The sequence below is a fragment of the Capra hircus genome, chromosome 2, assembly GCF_001704415.2.
Source record: "Capra hircus breed San Clemente chromosome 2, ASM170441v1, whole genome shotgun sequence".
Lineage (NCBI taxonomy): Eukaryota > Metazoa > Chordata > Mammalia > Artiodactyla > Bovidae > Capra > Capra hircus.
The window spans coordinates 5,926,114-5,952,557 of record NC_030809.1 but is presented as its reverse complement, the minus strand read 5'-3'; the positions used below and the strand labels follow the sequence as shown (position 1 = coordinate 5,952,557).

Sequence of the window (26,444 nt, the reverse complement as noted above, 5' to 3'; positions counted from 1 at the left end):
CACCGAGACCTCTGACTTAGTTCCTTCTTAGACTTTCGGGGAGACTGAGGGCCAGGTAGAAGTGACTTGCCGCAGGTTACAGAGTGAGTTAGTAACTGCCTGACTTGGGGAGGTGGGAGAGGACAGGGAGGGAGGTCTGTAAGTCCTGGAAGACAGCAAGGAGGTGGTGGCTCCACGGACAAGCAACCAGCCTGGCCCCTCTCTGCTGTTGCTCCCCTTAAGCATACCACCATGAGACCATCATGAAATCCAGGGAACAGGAGAAAGGGTCCGAGAAATGGGGAGCCCCTGCCGTGTGTACTGGGTGGGGGGTGCCCATAGGATGGCATTGGCAACCAGGGCCCCCTCCATCTCCTGTGCCTCTTCTCTTTGGCTAGCACCCAGGTCACTGCTCAGTCAGTATAGAATCTGCCTGCAATGCGAGAGACCTGGGTTGGATCCCTGGGTTGGGAAGATCCCCCAGAGGAGGATATGGAGACCCACTCCAGGATTCTTGCCTGGAAAATCCCCAGGGACAGAGGAGCCCGGTCGGTTGCAGTCCATGGGGCCTTGAAGAGTCGAACATGACTGAGCGACTAAGCACAAGGTCACCACCTGCTCAGCCAGGCCTTCAGGGTCCTTTGTCATCTGTTCCAACTGTCTTCTCTGCTCTCTCTCCTCCCATTTCTGCCCCGCCTCAACGATCTCACCAAACACCAGACTGAACTCTGAACACTTCCCCAGCACACAAAGCACTGGGGTGTCCATGCTGAATTCTCCCCTCTGGAATGCGCTTTGGCCCATCTTTATCTGGCAGGCTCCTATTCAGCCTTCAAAGCCCCAAACAAGGTTTGTTTCCTCCATGAAGCACTACCCTATCATCAGAACTGACTCAAGTCAGCCAGATCTTCCTGGAATCTCGCTCTGTACCACACACACCTCCCACGTGGCACTCCCCAAGGCAGGAAAGAGATCTCACATGCTTACTCTTCTCTATGCCTGGCACAGAGTTGGTACACAGCACACATTGGATCGACTCTTGCTTCTGGCTCAACCTTGGTGCCTAATACAGGGCTATGTCTGTTCAAACACCAGAAAAGAGACCTATTCTATGGCAAGAAGCTAAAGTTTGGAGTCAGACAGATCTGAGTTCAAATCCTACCTCCCCCGTGTGACCTGTGAGATGTCCCCTAACCTTGCTGAGCCTCAGTCTCTTCATCTGTAAAATGGCAATAACCATGTCTATCTTGCAGAGAAAAGGTGAGGATTCAACATGGCAACCCAGATAAGGAAAAAAATGAATGACTATATATGTATATGTTATATATAAACATATTACTAGGTAATATACTAATGAGAATGAATAAAGATCCCAGTTCCCCGGAAACTTGTTCTCAGGCACTGATCCCTTGGAAAAACATTTTAGGAGGGTTTCCATCTGATCTGTAGACATCTCCGCACCCCGGCCTAAGCTCCACTTAATTGTCTTGCTCTGAGGGTGCCGAGTAAATACTCCAGGCCAGCTGGTGCCTGGAAACCGCCAATTGCCGGGGAGCAGCTCGTTAATTTTCCCCGACTCTGCACACAGACCCCGCAGCTTCTGCGACTCATCTTGGGAAATTGAGTGGAGCAGGTCAGGCCAGGGCCAGGGGTCGCAGGAAGTGGGGCTGGGGGTGCCAGGGGACTTGAAAGGGCCTGCAGAGGCACCACTGGGAAGCTGTCCAGGCTGGAGGAAGCCGGCCTGGAGCTGCCGAAAGGCAGATGGATCCCAGGCCTGGCCTGGTGCTGCCAGCTCTGACTAAGCTTTTGGGTCTCCACTGTGGGGGAGGAAGCCAGGGTCTCATAGTGAGGCTGGAGGCACACCAGCCCTGGGGGCGGCCAGCTCTGAGGGCCAGGAGGTCCCAGCTAGTGGAGGAGAGGCAGTGAGGCATAGCAACAGAGGGTGTGATTCTGGGGCGAGGCTCCCTGGGTTTGGAGTCTGGCCTTGCAAAGTAGTAATGTGTGCTCTAGGGTGGCACTGTCCTTTATCGAGCCCATCTTTGCATGAAATGTTCCCTTGATATCTCTCATTTTCTTGAAGAGATCTCTAGTCTTTCCCATTCTACTGTTTTCCTCTATTTCTTTGCACTGATCACTGAGGAAGGCTTTTTATTTTTATCTCTCCTTGCTATTCTTTGGAACTCTGCATTCAGATGAGTATATCTTTCCTTTTCTCCTTTGCTTTTCGCTTCTCTTCTTTTCACAGTTATTTGTAAGGCCTCCTCAGACAGCCATTTTGCTTTTTTGCATTTCTTTTTCTTGGGAATGGTCTTGATCCCTGTCTCCTGTATAGTGTCACGAACCTCTGTCCATAATTCATCAGGCACTCTATCAGATCTAGTCCCTTAAATCTATTTCTCACTTCCTTATAATTGTATAAGTAAAGTAATCTCACTTACTTATAATCGTAAGGGATTTGATTTAGGTCATACCTGAATGGTCTAGTGGTTTTCCCTACTTTCTTCAATTTAAGTCTGAATTTGGCAATAAGGAGTTCATGATCTGAGCCACAGTCAGCTCCCAGTCTTGTTTTAGAAAAGGCAGAGGAACCAGAGCTCAAATTACCAACATCCACTGGATCATCGAAAAAGCAAGAGTTCCAGAAAAACATCTATTTCTGCTTTATTGACTATGCCAAAGCCTTTGACTGTGTGGATCATGACAAACTGTGGAAAATTCTGAAAGAGACGAGAATACCAGACCACTTGACCTGCCTCTTGGGAAGTCTGTATGCAGGTCAGGAAGCAACAGTTAGAACTGGACATGGAACAAGAGACTGGTTCCAAATTGGGAAAGGAGTACATCCAGGCTGTGTATTGTCACCCTGCTTATTTAACTTGTATGCAGAGCACACATCATGAGAAACGCTGGGCTGGATGAAGCACAAGCTGGAATCAAGATTGCCAGGAGAAATATCAACAACCTCAGATATGAAGATGACACCACCCTTATGGCAGAAAGTGAAGAAGAACTAAAGAGCCTCTTGATGAAAGTGAAAGAGGAGAGTAAAAGAGTTGGCTTAAAGCTCAACATTCAGAAAACGAAGATCATGGCATCTGGTCCTATCACTTCATGGGAAATAGATGGGGAAACAGTGGAAACAGTGTCAGACTTTATTTTGGGGGCTCCAAAATCACTGCAGATGATGACTGCAGCCATGAAATTAAAAGACGCTTACTTCTTGGAAGAAAAATCTATGACCAAACTAGACAGCATATTCAAAAACAGGGACATTACTTTGCCAACAAAGGTCCATCTAGTCAAAGATATGGTTTTTCCAGTGGTCATGTATGGATGTGAGAGTTGGACTGTGAAGAAAACTGAGCACCAAAGAATTGATGCTTTTGAACTGAGGTGTTGAAGAAGACTCTTGAGAGTCCCTTGGACTGCAAGGAGATCCAACCAGTCCATCCTAAAGGAAAGCAGTCCTGAATATTCATTGGAAGGACTCATGCCGAAGTTGAAACTCCAATACTTTGGTCACCTGACGCGACGAACTGACTCATTTGAAAAGACTCTGATGCTGGGAAAGATTGAAGGCGGGAGGAGAAGGAGATGACAGAGGATGAGATGGCTGGATGGCATTACCGACTTGATGGACATGAGTTTGAGTGAACTCCGGTAGCTGGTGATGGACAGGGAGGCCTGGTGTGCTGCAGTCCATGGAGTTGCAAAGAGTCAGACACGACTGAGCAACTGAACTGAACTGAGGATGGGGCTAGTGGTAAAGAACCCACCTGCCACCAGCGCAGGAGACATAAGAGACTTGTGTTCCATCCCTGGGTCGGGAAGATCCCTTGGAGAAGGGAATGGCAACCCACTCCAGTATTCTTGCCTGGAGAATCCCATGGACAGAGGAACCTGGTAGGCTACAGTCCAAGGTGTCAAGAAGAGCTGGACACAACTGAAGCAACTTAGCACCCACATATGCTCTAGGGTCAGTTACTTAACTTCTTTGTGCCTCAACTTCCCCCTCTGGAAAATGAGAAGAAGAAAAATACCCATGTCGTGGGTGCTGTAGGACTTGAGTATATATTATTAAGAGCTTAGAACAGTGCCTAGTATGTGAAAGTCACTCAGTAAATGTTGAACTATCATTAGTATTGTACCTTCCTCCCCATTTGGAAACATCCTACTTGGAAATTCTCATCTGCAAATTGTGAGCCTGGACTTGACTCTGCAGCGATTTCATCACATACACCAGCTCCAAGGAGTCTGCCTGCGGCCCTTCTGGACTGAGCAGAAAAGCATGGTGATGGATTGGTGATGTCTGTCCTGGACCTCAGAAGGGAGAGTGGAGGCCAGCAAGTCTCTCACAGGCCTCCACTGGGCCATTTCATTGACTCAGCAGATATTTATTAAGCTCCTGCCCAGGTCAGGACTGGGCAAGGTCCCAGGCTATAAAAGTGAGCAAAAACAGACATGATTTCCCCCTAGAGTCAAGAGTCCAGTGGGGAAGACCTTCGTGGGCTGATTGCAATACTGCATTCAGAGGTCAGGCTTCCTTTCCAACACTTGCTTGCTGTGTGACCTTAGGCTAGTCACTCAGCCCGCCTGGGCCTCTGTCCCCTTATCCATAGTGGGCTTAGTGATCCCTTTTCTGCCAGAACCATTCACCTTTCTTGAAATTGGCTCTCTCTTAATGCGTGGACTTTGCCTACAATGCTCTTGCCCACTGTCCTCTTTCGAAAAATATTTATTCATTTGGCTGGGCTGGGTCTTAGTTGCAGCACATGGGAGCTTCAAGCTTGGTCGCAGCATACAAGATCTTTAGTTGCAGCATGTGGAATCAAATTTCCTGACCAGGGATCAAACCCAGGTCCCCTACACTGCTAGATAAGTCTGCAAAGCCCTCTTCTATCACAGGGTGCTGCTGCTGTGCACGGGTCTGTTCATAGCAGCTCCCCTTAGAGTAGGAGCTCCTGGAGGCCATGGCCGTGTCTACATTCTTTTCAGCACCCAGAGGGGGCCCAAGATTGCCTGGCACTTGGCATAGGCTCAGTCCCTGGGGTCCGAGGCAAGTGGAGAGCTAGACCAGATGACTGTTTGAAGTCTAAGAAGAGGCTGGGCTCCCAGTTTGCTGAGATCCAACCAGTATGCTCAGCTCAGAAGGCCTCGTCTTGACTACTGGTTCTGCTACTTTCTAGTTGTGCTTTGCCAAGTTGCTGAGCCATTCTGAGCCTTGGCATGTCTGTCTACTATAATAGAATCATGCTGTGCAGTTAGAGGCTAGCCAGGGCCCCAGCATATAACAGGTGCTCAGTAAAAGTCATTTCTCCCTTTTCCTTTCTTCTTAAGGGAGCACTCAGGGCCAGCATCTGTAATCAGACACAGGTCAGACACAGAGTTTTGGGAGAAAACACATGGGTGGGTCAAATTCTAAGAAGCAGAGGAGGAGAAAGGAAGGTGTAAAGTCCCTCTTAGGTGCCCCAACTGGACCTGGCACCCACAGGCGATTTCTCGAAAAGCAAGACCCATGGCCCATGTGTGCCAGGCCACCCCAGGGTCCTTGGCTTTTCACGCTCCCTAGCCTCGCTGGGAAGCACTCCCTTCCCTTTCTTGAGCAGAGGCGCCTGTCTCTTGGTGCTGCAGCCTCGGTGCTGATAATAAAGGCACCTCTGTGTGTCTCTAGGGAAGCAGGACTGGGGGCGGCGGTGGTGGTGGGGGGGTGGTGCCCACAAAGCTCCCGCAGCTGTGTGTTTGCAAACAGGGGAGCTGAGCTGTGCAGAGGGGCTGAAAGCACTAATTGTCTTTAATTAAAGGAGGTTGGAGGCAGCGCAGGCTTTGACAAAAGAGATTTCCAGCCTGTTACAGCTTCAGCCTGCGCTGGGGCTGGGCCGCCCGGGCGCGCCCCCGGCTTTGTCCCTGTGGGGCCTGGCCCTGCGGAGGGCACAGCCAACACCTGCCTGCTGGGGGCGGGGGTGGGGGTGGGGGCGGGGGCGACGTACATGCAGTAGAACCGTGCTGCGAGAGCTGGGCTCCTGGGGCCTGGGAAGACGTCTTCATGGTGCAGGTCCTCTCTCGCTCATTCACCCACTCAGCAAGCATCGCTGAGCACTTGCTATGTGCCAGGCCAGTGCTCAGAACTGGAAGGTCAGAGACTTAACGGTCCCCATGTTTCAAGAATTCCACATTCGAAGAGGCTGCATGGTACAGTGACCGCAAGCATGGACTCTGGTACCAGCTGGCCTGGTCTTGAACCCTGGCTCTGCTGCTTATGAGCTGTAGGATCTGGAGCAAATTACCTTTCTGGGCCTCAGTGTTCCCATCTGTAAAACGGGGATGATAAAAATGGCACACATTTTAGAGGTTGTGTGAGGCTCAAAGGTTTGCCCAGTGCACTTGACAAACATCGCCAGTCGTGACTCATTCCTTCCTTTGTCCAACTCTGGACCCAGCTGCAGCCCCAGAGGCACTCAAGACATGGGAAAACCCTGGTCTGAGAGGCTGGCTGGGTTCCAGTCCCAGCCTGGCCACTTTACTTGCCCTGTGGCTCCCCAGTCTCGGTTTCCCCACCTGCACAATGAGGGCTGGGCAGGATGGTGTGTGAGGGAGGGGCTCTGCCTTGCTTGCCCCAGTGTCCTGGGAATGGAGGCTCTTCTGAAGAGCGGGCCTTGCTGGGCTCCTGCTCCTGCTGCGTACAAACGGGCTCAGCCTCCCGCGCCCAGCAGCAGCGGCTTCTTTGGCTCAGGCCATTCTTTCATCTTCTCTCCCTGGGCTCACCCTGCCAGGTCCACAGACACATCTGTAGCACCCCTAGCAGCACCTACGCACTGGCGATCCCTCTCTCTCACTCATACACACACACTCACACACCATACACGCACCTGCCTTATGCTCACCCCCCGCCCCCTCCCCACCCCCACTCGGCAGAACCTCGGTCTCCATCCCCTCCCACGCTCCAAGGCTTGCTGACCTGGGGTCCAGGCTGGCTGGGAGGGGGATTGCAGCGCACAGCCTCTGATCCCTTGCTGCCCAGCTGGCTGGGCTGGGTGGTCGCAGGGCAGTGGGGGGAGGGGGCAGAGGGCGCAGGCGTCCTGGGGCTAGACTTCTCAGGCAGTGGGAGGGGAGGTCAGTTCCTGAAAGGGAGGGTCTGAGATGAGCCCCTCGAGGGGCGGGGTAGGTCTGGAATTTTCAGCATGGGGAGCACCCTGGGAGGTTGGGAGATGGTGACCCCACGCCCACTCTGAGGTTGCAGCCCCTTGTCTAAGCGCCTCAAGGGCCCTGGTGAGGAAACCGAGGCTCAAAGAGAGGATGGGTGGGATTCAAGGATGCACAGTGGGGTCATGCCAACCCGGGGCACCACCGAAGTCTCTTGGAAATCAACAAGCCAGGCCCCCCTGTGGCCAGCATGGGAGAGAGATTATGGGTGGATGATGTGAAGTAGGTGGCTCACCCCAAGTCTCCAGGGTTCTAGCCTTGGTGTGAAGGTGAGGGACCAACCAGGCATGCTTGAGGACCCCTAGACTGACAAACTCCAGGCTGGCCAGATCGTAGGCTGAATTCCCGGCAACGGCTCCCACTGAGGCGTGCAGCCCAGCGTCGCTCAGGATGAGACCTATCTCTTCCCTGTGATTCCTGACCCCAGACCCTCAAACTGACCTCAGGGACAAACAGCCTCTGATTACGGCTCTACCAGCTCCCCAGAGCCTGAGGGGGGTGACTTTTCCCAGCCACCTGCCTTCCACTGGGCCGTGAGTCCTCTGAGGGCAGAGCCTGTCTCTTCCAAGGCCACCCATGAGCGCCTGCTGTGTGCTGGGCAGGACTTCCAAGCTTCACACAGCTCTTCCGGGGCAAGTCTCCTGTCCCCTTTTCACAGATGAGAAAACTGAGGCATGGAGAAAAGCTGAACTGGGCTGTGTGAGTCTGCAGCCTTCTCCCCCACCTCGCCGGGGTGGGGCTCAGTAGATATGTGCGCAGCAAATCAATGGCCAGGCCAGCTGACTCCCTGGGTTAGCAGGTGAGGAGACTGTGGCGGCCGCCCCGGGTATGTGTACCACACCCCTTTCTGAGGGGGAAGGTAAGGGGGCTGCTTTTGGACCCCAGCTTGACCCCTGTGTCTGGGTTGAGGAGAAAGTCTTCACTCTCCAGTTCATAGTTCCCCCTGGGCCCCAGCTGAGTCCAAAACAGGGTGCGGGGCTGGGGGGTGGCAGTGGGGGGTGGCAAGGGGTCTCCTTCAGGTCTGAGGAGATCTGAGGGGAATAGGTGAGGAAGGGCGAGGGGAGGGGGGAGACAAAGAGAAAGTACCCAGCGATGGACAGACAGACAGGTGGAGGATGAAGCCAAGACAATGGAGGATGAAACCAAGATGGGAAACCCGATTAAGGCAGAGAAACCAAGAGACGGAGGAAGAAAGGAAATACAGGAGGAGGACGGGAGGGGAAGACAAAGGAAGGAGAAGGAGGCGAGGAGGAGCAGTCAGGTTCAGAGGGAGGGGAGGGGCTGGAAGAGGCTGCGCGCCTGTGGGCAGGGCCAGGGAGGCCTCCACCCGGAACTGGGCAGACGGAGGGGTGGGGGGTGCGGAGGTCCCTTGCGGGGGCATCGGCTGTGCGAGAGCGTGTGAGCGGGTGAGAACGTGCGAGCGGGTCTGGGTGACTGAGCGTGAGCCTTTAGGTCCAGACAGGTATGGCAAGCAGCCCAGGATGTCTTTTCTGGCTCTCTTGGGTCCACACACACACACCTTCCTGTCTTGTATTCCTGAGAACTGAGCTGAAAGATTAATCCATCATTAATACAGTCTTTGCTGGCAGGATGGGGACAAGTGCCAATTTGTTGTTGTTGTTTTTTCTTTTAAGGTACCAGGTAAGGAAGAATTGCTCAATCGAGTGATTGGTTTTCTCCACCCATCCATCCATCCGTCTGCCATGCACCCACTGGGCACCTTCTGTGTGTCAGGCATTGAGCTGGGACAGGAGAACCTAAACATAAAGCCAATAAACTCGTACCTGCACTGGCTGTGATAGCCCAGAGTGGGAGGAAAGGCCTGTGGGGGTCCTGAGTGTAGATGCTGGGGCCATATATTAACATGCTGAGTCTGGGCAGCCCCTTTGCCTCCCTGAACCATTGTCTCACTGGTAAAATGGGGTGGCATTTCTTGCTTCCTGGGCTGATGTGGGGTCTGCAGAGGTGGTATGTGGAAGGGGCCCGGTTCTCTAATGCATGCTCTCCGGCCCTGTGCCATCCCACCTTTGCTACATTTCTTCCTGAAGATGCTGAGCATCCAAAGCTGCCAACCCTTCCAGGCCCAGGAGGCAGTCACAGCTGTGCAGCCTGGCTGGGGCGCTGGGACAGGAGATGGGTCAGCCCTGCCCAGCCCAGGCAGCTGTGGAATGAGGACGGGGATGAGGGTGGGCAGGTGCCCCTCCCCGGGAAGCCCCACACCTGCCCTGCCTCTCATGCCTGGAATATTCGGGGTGGGGGGGTACTCCTCAAGCTATTTCAGCTTGTCCTCCAGGTCTCGGCTCAGGTGCCACTTCCTCCAGGAAGCCCTCTGGGACTCCCAGCCTGAAGTGTGGTCCCATCTCCACCCCACATTTCTCCTGTGGGTCCTCACGGTCCTGAGCTTCCCCTTTATACACCTACCACTGTGATCTCCTGGAGGCAGAAGCCACCTCAGGTCCAAATCTCCCTGGGTGCTTAGGCCCAGGACAAGGCCCAGTGCACTGTGGGTTCCAGCCGTTTCTGGAGGGGCTGGGGCATTTGTTGGCCCGTATTCTGCCTGCTGCTCCTGAGGCTGGGGGTGAGGCTGTTGTTTTTCTCTGAGAGCTAGAAATCCACTTCTTCAGACACCAAATCCCTCCTTGGGGAGGGGGCATCGGGGACTCTCCTGACTTAGGAGGTGGGGAACGGTGTCAGGGTGATGCTGGGATAGGAGCAGGGGGTGAGGAGAGATGAATCCTAGCTCTGCCTCAGACTGGCCTTCGGTCCTTGGGACCCTCATCTTCCTTGGCAGTAAACCAGGAGGATAACTTCTTGGTGGTGGGTGGGGAGGGGCAGGGTTTTGGCCTTAGGCTGGTGGCCATGCCAAGGAGCAGTTGCAGTGGGCGAGTCTTCAGACACCATCATGAAGTGGCCGCCCCTTTCCAATCTGGGGGGTTGCCTCTCCCAGTCATGAGTAAAGTATTTTACAAATGAAGCGTCAAGATAATATCTCACCCTTGCAAGCACCTAAATCCCCGATGCCCCTCCTAGGTGGAAATTCGAGTGTCTCCCCTACAGCAGGCAGACCTGAGGCTGGCTGCCAGCTCTGCTTCGATCTAGCTCTGGAACCACATAACCCAAATGGGCTGGGCTGTCACTTCCCCAAGCATCCTCTCTATTGGCCAAGGTGGTGACCCAGTCCACACCAAGGCCGCCCTGCCTCCTGTCCTTTCTCCTCTCGCTTCTTCCCCATGCTGGGGTCCCCCGCAGAGCAGAGGGGGGATCCTCCACTCTCCCCGCAATGTGACATTCACCAGCATCACTTCTGGTCCCATCTGTGGAGAGGCCCCACCCCGGCCCAGGCTGCTAATCCCCACAAAGCCCTGCACTGGGCCCGGCATGACAAGCAGGCCCTGCGTGGCCCGCAAGCTCTGTCGGGCGTGCTCGGAGGGGCCGAGGCGGGATTCAGGCGGCTGTCACTCTCCCTGTCCGCGCCTCTAATTGGATTCCCAACACGCAGAGGTCAGCAGAAACGCTGGGGAGAGGAGAATCAAAGGGAAGGGGCGCCCGGGAGATAAAGAGAGGCATTCTTCCCGGGCCACAAAGACGGCAGCTCGAGGGATGGGAGGGGACCCCAGCGAGGGGGTGCCCAGCTGGAGGGGGCCGGTACCCGGAGAGCTGGAGCCGGTGCGCAGGAGGCTGAGGCTGAAGGGCCTGCCTTCTTCCAGCCTCGGGCTTCCCCTCCTCTGTTCCCGGGGAGCCTCGGGCTTGGACACCCTCCAGCCCTTGCTCTGGGGAACGGGGGTCCTTTGAGGCCTGACCTCTCTCCCGCCTGCTCTAGGAAGTGTTCTTAGCAGGCTCGAGAAGGCCCTGGAGTCAGCTGGATCTGGGTCCCAATCCTGGCTTGCCTCCTGCGAGGCTCAGGCAGGCCCCTGCAGCTCTCTGGCCACAGTCTCCTCCTCTGTGGAATGGGGGTAACAGAGGGCAGCGGGCAGGCTGGGATGAGGGGATGCTAGCTTAGACCACAGTGGGGATGCATGGAGGGGCACACAGTTGCCCCTTCCTCCAGGAGGCACCACAGCTCCTCCGCCGGCCTGTCCACCACCGGCCCTCGTGTACACGCAGTCTCTCTCCCCGAGAAGAAGGCAGAAGCGTTGTGTGAACAAAACACGGCCCACAGATGTGAGAAAAATGCCGATCCAGCCTGGGCAGGGGCCTTGCCATCAAGTCTGTACCACCATTCGGGCCTCCTTGGCAGCTGAGAAACTGGAGGCTCTGGGAAGCGAGGGAATGCCCAAGACCACCGACTAGAAATCAGCAGAGCCTGGTGAGGAACTGACCCCAGCCCAGCACCGTCACCAAAGCCCCCCCAAAGGCCCCTCCTGCTTTACCATAAATCATAAGCAGATTCTGGGTGTATGTGCTGTGCACACAACCAGTGGGGGAGGCTGTCAGGCCGGGGACAGAGGCTTGCTGCAAAACGGGCCGATTTGCTTTAAGGACGTTGGAACTGCTGAGTTTGGTTCATGAAAGAGACATGAAGAGGACCTCAAAGGGAATTTCTAAGAGACAGAAAATCAATGACCCTGACATTCTGGCCCCCAGAAAGTGTGAGTGTGTGTGTGTGTGTGTGTGTGTGTGTGTGTGTGTGTATCTGTGTGTGTGTGTATCCCTCCCTGACACACACACTTCACTAGTGGGGTCCCTTGCACGCACAGAGACACATATGCCCACAAATACCCATTTCCAAGCATGTGTTCATGTGGTTTGATACAATATATAAACGAACATATACACTCGGGCTTGATTTCCTTGTGGTTGGACATGCACAAATATACCCACACCTACTTGACTCAGTACACACACGCCCATGGACAGGGATCCCCTCACACCATGATGGGTACACACACTCATTTGAGGTACCTACGTTCCTCTGCGTGCACTGGTCCAAGTGAGCCAGCATGTGCGTGAGTATGCTCCTTCTTGTACACACATGTACTGGGACAAGTCAGGCAGACACAGGAACATACAAGCACAAGGGCAGTAATGACTAACGGCGGGCTCCAGGGTGAGCGTGTGGGCAAGGGCAGGTACAGGCCCCGCCCCTGAAATGTACGCACATGCTCTTATGTCCAGAGACGTTCCAATCGCACATGTGGAGGGATGTTGGGTCAGTGGGCACGCTTCTACACACACAGGCACACAAACAGACTCCCATCAGGCCCAGTGCACACTCTGCCACGTCTACCAGGGCCAGCGCACAGATACACGCAGCCATGCCAGGGATGCCCTGCCCTGACCCAGCACACGCGTGTGTGTACGCCCCTCCCAGGACTCCAGGGAGTTCCCAGAGACAGACAGCTTTGACCGCAGGGTGTGGGGGAGGCAGCCCAGGGCTGCAGTTGCCAGGGATATGGATGTGGGGCCCCCGAGGCTGTCTGGTCTGCCCAGGAAGCTCAAAAAGGCCAGCGACTATTCTCGGGTCTTTAAGATGCTGCGAATCAGATGGCGACACCTTTAGGGGATGAAGCCTGAGTCTGGTTCCCTGGAAGAAGCCAAGGTAACATGAGGCTCTGGGCCCAGAATTTGCCAGGGACGTCGGGGACAGAGGCGGGAAATCGCTCCGACTGGCCCTCAAGTCCCACCTAGGCCTCTGCTTTTGCTCGCCTGGACGACAGGGGTTAAGGGCCCTTACTTGCTGTGTGGCCTGGAGCAAGTAACTCACTCGCTCTCTCTGAACCTCAGTTTCCTCATCTGCAAAAGGGGATGATGACAACCTTGAGCAATGAGATAATTAGTTCCAGGCTGTGGTCAGCGCTGACCACATGCCACGTGCTGGGTGCCGTGCCCGGTGCCTTACTTTGATTATCGCATTGAACCCTCACAACTCACCTGTAACATTCCATTCATTATTATACCCATTATTTATATGAGAAGGTTGAGGTTTTTGGGAAGTGATCACACGCCTGGAGTCACACAGCTCGTAAATGTCAGAACAGGTATGAGAATCAAAGCAGCTGGCTCTTCACCTTAACCTTCCTGCTTGAGGGCCAGGGTGTGGCAGGTAACAGGGGGTCACTGTTCTCATGTCACAGATGGTCACAGCTGCCCTGCTGGCCTCTCAAGTGGCACTGTGAGGACCAGGAAGAACAGAATCAGAGGCTGTTGGTACATAAGAGTTGCTCTATAGGTGGCCACACTGAGTCCCAGAGGTGGGAGGGGCGGGGGAGGTGCTCTGCCAGCGTCCCAGGGTGAGTGGGTCGGGGGCACAGAGCCCATATTCGGACCCAGGCACCCTGACTCTGTGAGCTGCTCCTGTGCTGGTTAATCTGGCTAAAACAATGCCTGCCACAAGCATGTATGAAGCGCCTGCTGTGTACTCAGGCTTGCTTGTAATTGAGGGGGGATTACCAGCAACCGCCAGCCCCCTGAATGATGTACACACACACTGTCCTCCAGGCGCTCGGCCAGGGCACTGCCTGGTGCCCAACCCGAGAAACACCCTTCCCAGATGGAGCAGGGGCGCCCCTCCTCTCCCCATCCTTTGCCTGTCCTCTGAGCTCCCATAACTCCTCTGGGCCTCTTCTAAACCCAGCGAGGCTGGGACCGCAGGCCCCACTTAACAATGAGGAAACTGAGGCTCAGAGAAAAGACTTCTTCAAGAGAGACAGGGATTGGGGCTGGGGTCTGACTCCTGAGGCTGGAGACCAGCGGGCTGGGCGCCTCCTCCTGCTCTGTGTCTGTACAGACCCAGGCCCCTGGTGGGTTCCCGCAGGCTCCTGCTAAGAGATGGGTCCCCCAGCAGGCCCTGGTCAAGGACCACCATGTGCAGAGTCTAAACACATAGGCCAGTGCAGGCAAGGGAGCAAGAACTGGAATTACGGTTGTTAACGATGAAGACACAAGGCATACTGAGACATGCTTTCTGAGGCCCCCAGCTCCAAGAAGGATTTAAGATTTTTACAGGAAATACTGCATCAGGAAACAGGAAATACTACAGGAAAAAGGACCCTTAATCCAAGTCTAGAAACACCTGTGCCAACCCCAGATAGACCTGCTGGGCATCCTGGCCACTCTGGTTGCCCTGGAGAAAGAACCCCCAGCCTCTCCAAGGGCCTTTGTTAGCAACATTGTTCACATCAGGGCTGGGAGGGTACAGGGCGTGAGACTGGGGTGAGTGGGGCTCTGCAACTAACATTTGTGGAGTAGCTTCTGTGAGCTAGGTTTTCCCTGGTGGCTTAGATGGCAGAGAATCTGCCTGCAACACGGGAGACCGAGGTTTGATCCCTCGGTTGGGAAGATCCCCTGGAGAAGGGAATGGCTACCCACTCCAGTATTCTTGCCGGGACAATTCCACGGACAGAGGAGCCTGGTGGGCTATAGTCCATGGGGTTGCAAAGAGTCGGACACAACTGAGCAACTAACGCTACTTTCACTTTCTATGAGCTAAACATCACTCTAGAAGCTGGAGACAGCGGTGGATAAAACAGAAACATCTCCCCTCCTGGAGTTTGCATTCCAGGTGGGGAGAAAAGTAGTTAAGAGATAAAGAAGTGAGCCTACAGTATGTCAGGTGGCAGTAAGGGTGACGCAGAGAAATAAAGAGGGAAGAGGGACAGGCTGCGTGCACACGTGTGTAAGTGCACATCTGTGCATGTGAACACATGGGCACCCTTTTGAAAACTAGGGCCATAGGGGACCTTGGTGAGAAGGTGATGTCTGGGGAGAGACCTGAAGAAGATGAGAAGGCAATCAACGTAGACACCCAAGGAAAGAACATTCCAGGCAGATGAAACTGCGGGTCTGGAGTGAAGCAGGCAAGAAGGAGCGAGAAAAAAATCTGTCTGGAGTGACGAGGGACAGGTCACGGAGGGCTCTCTGGGCCCTTCCGGCTTTCGCTTTATGTCAGATGAGGGACTTCGGGGGTTGAGCAGAAGCAGGGCATGACCTATGTTTTAGAGGGACCTCTGGCTGCAGGGCAGGGAGCAGACTAGGGGGCAGGGAGGAGGATGGGTGGAGACGTCCAGCTGGTAGTTGGGTATGTGAGTCTGGACATTAGAGAAGGGGTCCAGGCTAGAGATTGGCCAGAGAGGGCCTGGATGAAATCAACTGGAGAGAGAGAGACGAGGAAGAGGAGACCAAGGACTCCGCACTGGGTCCTCTGGGGTAGAGAGGTGGGAGGTGAGCAGGAACTGGCCACAAAGCACCTGGCAAAGCAGGAGGGACACCAGGAGTCAGTGGTCTCTCTGTCACATGCTCCTGGGGAAGCTGAGGCCTGGGAGCTGACCAACAGATTGGTGACATGGGTGTCACCATGTGGGAGTTGGACCATAAAGGCTGAACACCAAAGAATTGATGCTTTTAAACTGTAGAGCTGGAGAAGACTCTTGGGAGTCCCTTGGACTGCAAGGAAATCCAACCAGTCCATTCTAATGGAAATAAATCCTGAATCTTCACTGGAAGGACTGATGCTGAAGCTGAAGCTCCGATACCTTGGCCACCTGATGCAAAGAGCTGACTCACTGGGACAAGACCTTGATGCTGGGAAAGATTGAAGGTGGGAAGAGAAGGGGATGACAAAGGATGAGATGGTTGGATGGTATCACCGACTCAATAGACACAAGTTTGAACAAGTTCCAGGAGATAGTGAGGGACAGGGAAGCCTGGCGTGCTGCAGTCCATGGGGTCACAAAGAATCCGACACAACTGAGCAAGTGAACAACAACAATGTGGCCTTGATTAGGAGCAGTTTTAGGGGAACGATGGGGCAGGGGTCTGATATGAATGTGTTCATGAGAGCTTTCAGAACAAGAGTCATCAGCAAGAGGCTGGGAGGGTCACACAGCCTGGGCGTCAGAGTCAAACTGACCCAGTGACCCAGCTCTGGTCCCAGCCCCGACCCTTCCTAGCAGTGAGCCTCAAGCAGCGCACCTCGCCTCGCTGAGCCTTAATGTCCTCAGCTCAACGACGGGGATAAGATCCCTCTTATACCCTAGGGCTGTCAAGAATCAAATGAGATAAAGATTGTGAAAATATTTCACTCACAATGAAATGCACAAATATTCCAGTGGGAAGACAGCAGGTTTTGGATTTCAGTGCTGGCTCCACCATTCATTAGCTGCGTGATCCTGAGCTGATTTATTTAACCTCTTTGAGTCTCCGCTTCATCCTCTATAAAATGAAAATAACAACTGTATCTAACTTCTGGAGACTGCAGGGATCCAGAATTCTATACCAAGCCTAAGGCAGAAGGCCTAGAACACAGTGGGCGCTCAACCAATGCACGTTCCCTGCCTCCCTGGGCTCTTGTCTCTGATATTTACAATCAGGGCCCAGTGGGAGGTACAGGGAGCATGGGACTGGACCCTGAGTTTGATTGCTGGGTCTCTGGATAAGCCATTTTGTCTAACATCTTGGGGCTTCAGTTTTTATAAGCTTGAAGCTGGTGAGCAGTTGCCTTGGCCCCTTTGTTTAGGAGGTACCAAGTGGGCAACAGGCAAAGTTCGTGTATTGTGTCTGGATGCCAGTGACATGGGAGCCCTTGTAAGTTTGTGACCCTCTTCTGGGTCAGCATGATCAGGAAATAAATCCTTGGAGATGGAAACAACAGTATCATCCAACCTCCATGGATGGGGCTCCACGGAGAAAGACTGGGAAGGTCTGGTGAAGGAGCTAAGAGCCCGAGGGAGCAGAGAGGGTGGGAGTCTGGAGGCCTGCCCACCCCTCAGGGTGACCCTGGGGCCCCTTTATCTGTATGGTTGTCAGGGGCCCACCACACCTTCCTCTTCACATAAACCATGAGTCCTAGGGGCTGGGAGGAAGTCTGCCAGGGTACCTCTCTTGTGGGGTGGAGACTAAGCTCTCCTGTGGTTCCAGCGGTCCCTGGGGTCTTGTCCCTGCAGAGGTGGAGGTAACGGGTGGGGGCCACCTAACAGAACATCACGGGGACAACAAGGGGCTCCCATGAGAGTCTGGGCCGGGAGGCCGGAGCACTGGGCTCAAGTCTCATCTCTGCCACCAAGGGCACTGTGACCCTGGGAAAGTCTGGTCCTCTTTGGCTTCAGATTTTCTTGCCTCTAAAATGGCACTAATAATCTTCGCCTTGCTTCTCTCATGTGGGTATCATTCAGATCAAAGTATCTCAGAGGGTGAGATCAAATGCTACACAAAAGCAGCCTCTAATCTTTTTCTGGAATGAGGCAGAGTGTAAGTAAATAAATACTGTACATATGTAAGACATTATAATTACAAATGGCATGCCCTCCCCACCCCCCGACAAGCAACGGAAACAAAACAAAACAAAACAAACAACAAACCTCGTTTTGTACCGTGTGAAGAATTCTCATTCGGCCTGAGTTCTGATTCCAGCTCGATAGCTGACAAGGTGAGGGAGCCTGGGCAAGTCTCCCCACCCCGACCCTGTTCCCAACGCCCTGGTAGAGATCAGATGCTGGTTTTGAGGGGGGCGGTTTGAAAGCCCTGCCAGTAGGGAATAAACAATAGACCATCCTCCCGCCACACTCCCCTACCCAAGGAAGGCAGTCTAGGGTGTGGGAAGGGACTCAAGCTTTGCCGGGCAGGTCTCAGTTCAAGCCTCTCACCTGCTGTGTGGCCTTGGGCAGCTCCCTTCCCCTCTCTGGACCTCAGTTCCCCTCTGAGGTCAAAGTTCATCCCTAGGCACTAGGAATGAGGGGAGCAGGGAGAAGCGGCAGGGTGGGGGCTGAGGACAAAGGGCCCCAGGGAGGAGGTGTCCCAGCAGGGCGAGGGGTAGAGGCCAGAACGGGGCCTGTGGGGCCCACGCCAGCTGCCGCACAGCCATGAAAATCTCTTAACCACACAGAATTGTTAACGGCTCTGAAATCCTGTTGTACCACAGGCTTAGAAAGGCTTAAACTGTTAAATGCATAAACTTCCTCAATAAACGGGCTCCTCTTGCCAGATCCCGAAGCCCAGCCAGATGAAAAGGCAGCCGCTGGAGGGAGGGGAACTTCCCCCAGCTGTTTATGGTCCTGCAGGAGAGTTCTGGGGCAGCCTGTGGCCAAAGCCCTCAACCTGATGCCTTCGGGGTCCCGGGTCAGTCTAGGGCTGAGAGAGGGCAGTGCTGGGGCTCCAGGGTCAGATGACCTGGGTTCAAATCCTATCACTTCCTGTGTCACCGTGGACAAGTTGCCTCACCTCTTTGAGCCTCAGTTTCCTTTTTTGTAAAACAGGGATGAGGATGCTAAACCGGTGACTGGGAGTCAGTGAGACCCTCAGCGGGGAGCTGCCTAGTCCATAGGAGATCCTTGGATGTGCTGGGTCTTAGCTGCAACACTCGGGAGCTTCGCTCTTTGTTGCGGCATACAGGATGTTTAGTTGCGGCATGAGGGGTCTAGTTCCTGGACCAGAGATGGAACCCGGGGACCCCTGCATTGGGAGTGCGGCGTCTTAGCCACTGGACCACCAGGGGAGGCCCTACCAAGCCTTTCTGACACCTCCAAGAAGCAGAGGATATCAGGAGCAGGGAGCACAAGAGCGCACACCTGCCTCGGCCACCTACGAGGGGGTGGGATGCTGGCCCTCGGTCTCAGTTTCCTAATCTGATGGAGAGATTCCAGAAGGTAACAGGCAGGAAGGCAGCATGACACAAGCACTTGGTTAATGCTGTGTGGAGGCAGGCAGTGGGGGGCCCCTTCTCCCTGGCCAGCGGTCAACTGGGGTGGCTGCACCCCTTTCATGGCTCAGCATGAAGAGGGGAGGCCCATGGGGGCTTCCCCATCCCTGAGCCTCTGCCCTGGGAGCGTGCTCCATCCTGCTAACACCTCTTGACGCAAAAGCACCTCACCCTCCACGGACCAGCCATGAGCTTCCCTCTTTCCCTCGGAAGCCCTTCAGCTGCCCTCTCTTTCCTATGAGGTCTTACAATCTCATGCGTGACCCTCCTCCTACCCCCACCCCAAAGCTGGTTATCTGTCAAGCTCTTTTTACTTCTGCCATCTCAGAGGCCCCTGGGTAGTCAGGAGGTGGGCAGGGCAGGGTACCTCCAGATATCCGCGCACTCCTGGGTAATCAGTTGTCCCAGCAACCTGGAGGGAGCTGGGCTCACAGTCTGCCTCTGCTGCTTGCTGCTGGCTGTGTGGCCTTGGAAGACTTGCTGAGCCTCTCTGGACGTCTGTCTCATTTGCAAATGGAGCTCATCATACCAACCAAAGATTCGATAAGACAATAGAGCCCAGCATAGAGCACAGAGCTGGGCACACCAGAGGCGCCTTTCACCCTCAGCTCTGGCCCTCTCCGTCCTCCAGACTCCTTTCAGCCTCTGCCTCGTTCAGCCCTCGGACAGAGTGCAACTAAAGGGCTGACAGCCCCTCTGCCCTTCTCCCTTGGCTAGGAAGACTTCTTCCATGCCCCCTGTCCCCTAGAAGGCTGAGGGTCAGTGAGAGACCAGGGTTAAAACCAAAACATCAGTATCATTTCTGACTATCTTTTTTCTGGACTAATTTCTGCCCCCAACTCCTCCCATTCTCCAAAGCCCTGGGAAAATGGCTCCTCCTTCAGGAAGCACCTCTCCCCCCGCAGCCACGCCCAGCTGTCTCTTGACTTCCTCTGGAGTGCCCCAAGGCTATAGTTACAGATGGAGCCATCTCCCCGGTACCAAACTGGAAACGTTAGGAGGGCAAGAAGGGCCTTCTTCATGTCTGCAGTCCTTATACCTGATCCAGGGACTGGCACACAGTAGGTACCTGATTCACTAGTGTGTTAGTTTCTTGGTCCTCTATACGAAGACTCTCCAAGAAGCAAAAAAAAAAAAAAAAAAAAAAAATCAGAAAATGAACTTCAGTGAATGGATGATGGTTGGCTGGGTAGGTAGATAAATAGGTAGATCAATGGATGGAGAGATGGATGGATAATCGTGAATAAAAACATGTTTTGAGAGCATAGAGGGAAGGGGATGTGGGGAGAGGGAGGTACTTCCAATTTTTAAAAGCAAAGACTTGAATAGCCTGAGTGTATTGGCCAGGATTCCTATCCAATCCCCTTTCCCAAAGGCTGGTGTGTGTGGTCTCAGCCCTGGCCTGAGTTGGGGGTCTGGAGGGGTTATCTATGACCCTTCCCCGTCCCCAAGCTGGGTGTCTCCACCCTGCCCTTGAAAAGATGCTGCAGAACTTTCTGTGGCCGGGGGTGGCGGGGGGGGGGGGGGGTCTGGGCTTTTCCTCCCACCCAGCATTCCAACACTCACACCCCTTTCCCAACACAGGCCTCGCCAGCTGGACGCCGCCTCCTCTTCACCCCGAGACTGACCGCACCCCACCCCCACAGACTCACCAGACACAGCTGGGCCACTGGTCCAGCCTCTGTGGGAAGGGCTGGAGCTGAGAGCAGGGTGAGAAGGAGGCCACCCTGAGGGTGGCCCAGGCTCCAGCTCTGAGGGCCCAGAGAGGATCTCTGACCCCGGCCCCTCCCTGCCTTGGCTGGGGAAGCACAGGATTCTAGAAGTAAAACAGAAAATAAAGCCACAGGCAGAATATCCCATGCTGCTGAGTATGTGGGGAAACAGACACTCCTGAAGGCTGCTGCCAGGAGGGTAACTCAGCCCAGTGTTTCTGGAGGGCAATCTGGCAATGTGTGCCAAAAGCTCTAAAAAAAAAGTCCATACCCTTTGACCCCACAATTCCACGCCAGGAGACATATCCTACACAGATACCAGGAGCAGTGCAGAAAGGCAGAGGGACCAGGAAATTCATCTCAGCATTGAAGATAGTGAGAAACCAAGCAATCTACCTGTGGATCACAGAGGACTGGTTAAAAAAATTATCCCACAGATAGCCTATGGAATTCTAAGAGCCTTCCCACATGATCCAACATGACATGGAAAAACGCCCACAAACTACTAGTAAGTCAAAAATCCTCATGTATTCCCAAAAGGAATCTATTTTTTCTTTTAAAAAAATCAGTACGTGTAAATACACATAAATACACCTCAGAGGATCCACATCAGCCTGTTAACAGTGGTTACTCTCTGTGTTATTATAATTTTCTCCTTTAAGATTCTGCAAATAACCTGTATTGCTTTTGTGATAAGGGAAAGTTATTTTTTCCTCAAAATAAAAAGAAGCTCATTGGGAGAAAAAAAAAAAAAAGCTCACAGGCAAGTCTGTAAAAGTTCTTATTTTTTTGATACTTTTCTAGGTATTTTCTCATTTACTTGGCACAGCAGTCCATCTGTTTATTCTGTTTTGCAGATGAGAAAACAAAGACCAGGAGAGGGTCCATGGCTTGCCCAAGGTCACACAGCTAGCAAGAGGCAGGACTGGGGTTTGAAACCAGGTCTCCAAGTCCAAGGTCAAGGAGAGGCCACGGGTGGGGAAGAGAGCAGGGCCAGGGGCCGCCAAGCAGGGCAGGGGGAGGAGAAGGAGAGGCTGGGAGGGGAAGCCTGGGGCAGCTGGGAGCTGGGAAGTCTGAGCTGGAGCCAGCTGATCAACATGTGCGTGCGACCATCCCCCTCCCCCAACCCCCCACCCCCTCACCCCTCTAACCCGCTGGCTTGCAGCCCCTCTCCCTGTCCAAGCTAAATATTAAAAATCCCATTACACCCTGAGAGCATCGCAGAGATCACACTCACTGTGGAACTCCCTCCAGACCCCTTCGAGACGCATGTCTGCCATTGGGAAAGAGAGAAGGGCAGGGTCCCCAGCGGTTTCTGGGCTGGAAGGGGGTTGCCCACGCATGGGCAGGGAGGGGCAAGTAGGAGTTTCATTAGGGAAGGAGAGGCCAAGATAAAACTTGGAGAAACTGAGGCCGGGTCACGTTCCCAATCAACCCCATCAACATCTGGAAAGAGTCAGGCTAATGGACTCAGGGCTTGGGTGGAGCAGCTGCTGCAGAGGCTGGTGGGGCGCGGATTCCCGGGCCACCCTCTTGCCCCACGACCCCCGGCCCCAGCAGATCCACTGATAGCAAGCCCCAGTGGGGACTGTGCTACCGAGGGGGCTGGGGGCCAGGGTAGTGGGAGAAGGCAGAGGTCCTCTGCAGACAGTTCTCGGAGTCTCCCACCCGCCATCTCTATGGCCAGTGCAGGCTCAGCGAACCGTGAATAGATGAATCAAGGAGAGAAAGTCCCAGCCCCACTCCCAGGAGGGCACTGGACACCCACCACACATGTCCTGTACTGTCACACCATGGGCCTTTGTTCACGAGGCTTCTTGACCACGAGTTCCTTCCCTCCCTTCACCCATCCAAATCCTACTCACTCCTGAAGGCCTACTTCAAATGCCACCTCCTCCTTGAAGCACTCCCAGATGTCCCATCAGAAAAGATGGTCTGCTTCTGTCAAAGTACTTGGCCTGGACAGATCTCATTTCTGGAAGGACCATGCTCTGCCTTGTTCTTTTGTGTCTGAATCCTCTGCTCACCCAGGAGCCACTTGAGGCCAAACCCTGAGTCTCAGGCACTCTCTTCCAACCATCCCAGGTCAGCCCTAGTCAGCTCAAATGACACCTTGTCCAAGAAGTCTTCTCTGAATCACCTGGCTAAAGCAGATCCTCCTTTTAATCTCTACTGTTACACCTTATATTTTTCTTTTCACTCCTCACAGTTTGTAACTATTTACTTGTTTATTTACTTTGTGTCCTCCATCTTCCTCTGCCCACCCACCTGGACCAAAAACTCTGGGAGGGTAGTGAATGTGCCCTCTTGTTCACTTTGAGGGCAGTGGCACCCCACTCCAGTCCTCTTGCCTGGAGAGTCCCATGGACGGAGGAGCCTGGTGGGCTGCAGTCCATGGGGTCGCACAGAGTCGGGCACGACTGAGCGACTTCACTTTCACGCATTGGAGAAGGCGATGGCCCCACTCCAGTCCTCTTGCCTGGAGAGTCCCAGGGACGGGGGGAGCCTGGTGGGGCTGCAGTCCCATGGGAGGTCGCACCAGAGTCCGGGGGCCACGACTGAGCGACTTCACTTTCACGCATTGGAGAAGGCAATGGCAACCCACTCCAGTACCCTTGCCTGGAGAATCCCAGGGACGGGGGAGCCTGGTGGGCTGCCGTCTATGGGGTCGCACAGAGTTGGACAGGACTGAAGCGACTCAGCAGCAGCAGCAGCAGCAGCAGGGCCGGCATAGACCTGGCTCATAGAAGGCGCTCGATAAATACCTGTTAGAAGGCTAACTGGTGCACAGAAGGTACCCAGGACATGCTGGTTGAGGGGTTAACTGGGCCCCTCCCATGCCCTCCCCACTGTGCCCTGCACGCAACAGGCTCCAGAGCAAGTTGGTCTGATTGAATCAGTTTAGCCCATAGTCCCAGGAACCGCTAAGTGCATTAGAATAGCCAGTCCATCATTATTCGCCACAGCCCACCCCCTGGGATTGCTGCTATGCCCTGAGAGGACTCACCTACTCCTCCTCTGCCAAGTTTTCTCTAACTTGCATTTCTTTGAGAAAGCAAGGGATTATTTTCCCATCAAATTATGCTTCAACATTAAATGGATCTTTCCAAACCACACCCTCCCAGAGATTCTGCTTAAGGTCCCCTCCCACCCTTTAGGGTGGATGCTCCCTGAGGTGGTGGTAGGGCTGGGCCTGTGGTCATTGCCTGGCCTTGAGTCCTGCTTGGTCTGGCCAAGGATGTGTTAACACATCGTGTGTCTGAGCTAAGAGTCCTGTTATAGAAGCATCGGGGCTGCTTGGTTTAAAAAAAATGCCGATTCTTGGCGTCACCTCTGAGGCCCAGAACCAGACCTGGGATGAAGTTTGCGCCAGACTCAGGAATCTGCATTTTAAGAAACCTGCCAGTGGTTCTGGAGGGAGGTGCAGAAAAGGTGGAGCATCCCTGAGCTGGAGATGGGAGAGCACTCTGCCGACCACTCGGATGGGAGCTGTAATTACCATTCCGACACGTCCTGGGCTGGTGGGGCCAGTGCCTCTGGGGCTTGGGCTGAAGCAGCCCCACATCTGGGTGGCTGCACACAGGCCACGGCAGCAGCTGGTGTCCTTCTGGCTCCCTGAGCTCATTAATCACACCCTGACTGGCCTCTGCTCACGCCCAGCAGCCGGCGGGGCTAGGCTGGGCCTGGGCTGGGGGTTGGGGTTGGGGGAAGCCAGCCCTGGACACACCCTGCCCTCATATTACCTCGAGCCCCCACCACTTGCAAGAAGCAGCCCAGACTCTGATCCTGTGACAGGCAACCTCTGCCATGGCCCCAGTGACCCTGCCTCCTGGTGTTCACACCCCCATGTAATTCCCTCCCCTGGAGCAAGGACTGAATTGGATGACTCACTTTTAATGAAGAGAACTTGGGAGAAGTAATGAGACGTCCCTTCTGAAAACGAGAGGATCAAAAGATTGTGGCTTCTGTCTTGGGTACTCTCTCCTTCATACTCTGGGGAAGCTGCTGCACACGCGGGAGGCCCATGTGGGAGGGACTGAGGCCTGCCAGCAACCCTGTGCAGGAACGTGGAAGCAGATCCTTCCCTGGTCAAACCTCGAGATGCAACCTCAGGAGAGACCCTGAGCGAGAGGCACCCATCGATCAAGCCATCCGTGCCTGATTCCTGACCCTAAGAAGCTGAGAGATAACACATGCTTTCTGTTTTCAGCGGCTAAATATGGGGGTAACTTGCTATGCAGCAGTGGATAACTCACACACCTCCTCATCTAGGTACCCCTCCACTCATGCTTCTTCTTACCTCCCTCCTTGTGCCCTGAGCCATAGCCACACCAAACAACTGACCAGTCCCTCTAAGGAGCCACACTGATTCATGTCCCCAGGCCTTTGCTTATGTCAATCCAACCTCCAGAAGGCCTGGGCCACCTGGTCAATGCCTCCTTCTCCCAAGACTCAGCTCCAATGCCACCTCCTCTCAGAAGCCCTCCCTTTTTTGATGCCCATCATGGCCTGGACCATTCCTATTAAAACAAATCTGACACAATCTCACTCTTGCTCATTTACAGCTGGTCCTCTCTGCTAGACCATGAGCTCCTAGAAGGCAAGGCCACAGCTGGATTCTTCTGTCTTGTCTGGTGTTCAGCACAAGGTCTGACACAGAGGAGGGGTGGGGAAGGTTGGAGGAGTGAATAGCCGGTAGACAGTGAGGGACTGATTCTGCTCCCCACGGCCTGTCTCACCCCCGCCATCTCCCAAGGTGGTGCATTTTCACACTCAGTTATAGAAAACCAGATGCACTGTCTTCCCCGAGAAGTCAGCCTTTTCTCCCCGTTTCCCCATTTCTTTCCCAAGATCATCAAGGCTCTGTAAACCGGAATTTCTGGTTTCCTCTGAGTCCTCTCCCTGCTCCAACTTGTCTCCACTTCCAAAACACCCTTCGACTATACTCCTCCTCTTCCCCAGCACTGGGGATGCCCAGTCCAGGGGTCACTCTCTCCTAAGATCACTGCAGCAGCTTCCTCAGAGGCCACTGCTCCTGTCTCTCACAGACCCACTTCTCCTCCCAGGGATCTTTAACATGCTTCCTCCAAGGGCTGGAGGGAGGTGTCATGGAGATGGTGGATGTGATAGAATTTCATAACGGTGAGGATCACTGTAGCTTCCCCAGACTCAATTTTAATCGACTTTCAAGGCTCCTGGACTAGCATTTGGAACACTCCAGGATTCAATTCCAATCCGGAAGGCAAGAGGAACCGGCACAAGTAGGCTCCAAGTCTGCTATACCATCACCATTGACCACCACAGCTCACAGTGCAGAGACTCTGTGCCATGCTGGGGTTTATATGTAGCATCCCATTTAGTTAACATTTATTAGGTTTTTACTAGAAGTCACTATAAGTGGTTTACATGTTTTGAGGCCTTAAATCCTCACAACTATCCCATGAGAGAGGGTTTCACACTTGGTTCAAGATATCCAGCTAGCAACTGGCAGGGATGGGACTTGTTCTCAGCTCTGGCTACCTTTATAGGCTTCTCGCCACCATACAGTACCTTTTACAGCTTCTTACATTTGCAAAGCAGCTTTGTGACTCTTGGCTGTCATCAAATACCACCTGTCCTATTGTTTATTTCACATTTTTCCTGAAAAAACCTTAAAGGGCACAGTGGTCGAAAGGGTGGTTTGGAATCACACAACCTGGTAAGCCCCCAGGCCACCTCTGCTTACTCCCTGTACGAACTCTCTGAGCTCTGACTTCTTCCTAAAAGACGGCATGTTCCTTCACAGGGTTCTTGTGAGGATTGAAAGAGTTCGACACGTAAAGTGTGCGGCACACAGTAAAAATAGCTCACAGTGGGGCTGTACTTTCCCATTTCTCTGGATTGGAAGTAATCACATTACTTGCCTTGGCCACTGAAATGTG

At 53.9% G+C, this 26,444-nt stretch overlaps 1 protein-coding gene across 3 annotated transcripts in view; it reads right to left on the bottom strand.

Annotated features, from left to right (window-relative positions):
• The window catches only part of EPHB2 (EPH receptor B2), a 216,251-nt gene that overhangs the window by 107,420 nt on the left and 82,387 nt on the right, over positions 1-26,444 (bottom strand). The window lies entirely within an intron of this gene.